The 2,471-nt window shown below is 32.1% G+C and overlaps 1 pseudogene; it reads right to left on the bottom strand.

Annotated features, from left to right (window-relative positions):
- Positions 1 to 831: 831 nt before the first annotated feature.
- Positions 832 to 1,218, bottom strand: LOC101577263 (annotated as a pseudogene).
- Between the last annotated feature and the right edge of the window lie 1,253 nt (positions 1,219 to 2,471).

Below are 2,471 nucleotides of genomic sequence, written 5' to 3'. Positions count from 1 at the left end.
AAAACTATCCGTGTAAAAATCTTAAACTATAAAACTAACAAATTAAAGGCACAGTATTGATATACTTAAAATGATTAGTGCTCACAAGACATTAGAAGGTGCTTTATAAATAAAGTGTTATTAATCTAGATTAAAACTATTTAGAAATAACAGAAACAAGAAACCCCTGGTTATTACAACCCATCAATTTCTAAGACTAAGATGCTATTTTCCATAAAAAGGACAACTAATAGTCACAACTGAATCATAAAATCTAACTGTCAGACTATAAGAATGAATGATTAATGAACATAGTTACTAGACTTATTGAAAAGATACAGGAAATCAAAAGAGGTATGTAATTGTTGAAAACTATATTTAGAATGCAGGTTACACTAAATTAACAAGTATTCATGGCTCAAAACTGTGTGGTCAAGTCTTTAATTCCAAATTAATGTCAGCAATTTGAAAAGTGATAATATGCTCTTTTCATATACAATCTGCTAATATCCAGTATTTGTCAAAAGGAGGCAACAATTGTGTATCACAATTGAATACCCACCTTCCAATGGTGTCTATAAATAGTAACAAATTCTGCACACAAGTTATACAAATTAGTCACAAGAGTATAAAATTCACTGGAGAAAAGGAGGCCAACTAACAATTACAAATAGAAGGAAACACTTCACAAAGTTTCATTATTATAAAGATGCTTTCCTCTTTGTTCTAACTTTGCACAAATGAATTTTTCTTTACTACAGGAAATAAACCACAAGTAACAGTGCATTTTTAGCCATAAATAAGTATTTATATCTGGTTCCAGTATGGGCAGGTTAACACTTACATACTTTAGAAAAACAGAAGTTCACATCAGTGAAAAAATCCAAGTTTCTCACGTAACCACTCTTCAGTGAGGTCTTCGGTATTTCTTATTTCAAATACCTTGTTTATCTTTGCCGTCTGGACTAACTTCTTCTTACTCCCTGCATACATCACCTGCTCTTCAGGCTTACACCCAACAGGACTGGAGAGAATGAAGCACAGAGGATATGAAACCCTTCCATCATCGTGTTGATATTTATAACTATATACAAAGAAGTGAGGTTGTCGCTCAGGCAGCTCATCTTCAAGTTCATCTGGTGAAATGTCCTCAAGTTCATTGCCCAGTACCACCAGGCATTTATCCTTGTGGATCTTCATTATAATGGCAACATTGTTGTTTCTTTGCAAAAATGAAAATTTCTCAGCTTTTCCACTAAATCTTCAGCAAGATCATAAACCACCAAAGATTCACTCCTTTTCCTCCTGGTAGTTTGCCAACTTAACACAGTCTTACATGGGAAGAACACAAAATAAACACCTGCACTAACCCGTTCAAACTCAACCCCTCAAGTTAAAAGGAGTTAAAAGGAGTATCAATGTTTTCTAAAATATCTTTGGATAAATTTATATGTAGTACTGTTCTAAGACCATGAACTTAAGGTGATATTTAGTTTGCATTCCTGTAATGATTTCTTTAAATGTAACTAACTTAAGATGATGCATTATTCATTTGCATGACTGCATTTGACTAAAAAAAAATGTGACCAGCTGAAAGAAAGTAAATCTAGCTTTAATCACATATTGGGGCAAGGACAAATTGAACAGATCTTAATTGTCTTGGCCCACAAAATGCTGATGTGTATTATATTTTTCTGAGAATAATAATTACAACTCCCAATATGAACTCTTTTAAAACTTTATAAGCCAATCATACTGGCTTACATTACCATAGTGTTCATATACTTCCTGGCAAAAAAATCAAACCCATTTTCTGCTAAATAATACATGGCAACTATTATCAGAAAGCTAAAATACAATGTGCTTCTGAGAAAAATGATATCATTGACAAATTCCACGAGGAGCCAAGGCAACTATGATAGCAAACATACGTGGAATAAATATGCCTGTTAATTTTCACTAATCAGGTCTGATGTTTACTTGATAAATGTTCTCTATGTCAAACCTATACATAATTATCCAAGCCTCATCTTCATCTGTCTTCAATATTTCTGCGAATATGATGAGTACTTTGTACAAAAATTGGAAAACAAAGTGAATAACATTTCTGGGGAAAAGCAATAACTGTTAATTTTTTAATTGTAAATTTCTGTAAATTTTCTGATTCAATTTCCTTCATTTACCACATACGTTAACTTGGATGGTTTACTTTACCTAATTGCTCTTTATTTTGAAATTTAGTATTACAGCTCATGATGGGCTTTCCCAATTTAAATCATATTTGACAGTAAAACACTATTTTAAATATGAAAATGTGCATACTTGAGGATGTATGAGAACATCACATAATGAAAAATGTGGGATTCGGATTAATGTAACTCAGTTCAAACCCCAAGGATAATACCTGCAGAGTGTATTCATTAAGGTATGTTTTTGAAAACTACAAAATATAGTTATTTCCATTAATACTGTATTGCTCATTACAAGCATAT

Source organism: Octodon degus, unplaced genomic scaffold, assembly GCF_000260255.1.
Source record: "Octodon degus isolate 3935 unplaced genomic scaffold, OctDeg1.0 scaffold00202, whole genome shotgun sequence".
In the NCBI taxonomy this organism is placed as follows: Eukaryota; Metazoa; Chordata; class Mammalia; order Rodentia; family Octodontidae; genus Octodon; species Octodon degus.
The sequence above is the reverse complement of the archived record's forward strand: the minus strand, read 5'-3'. Positions and strand labels throughout refer to the sequence as shown.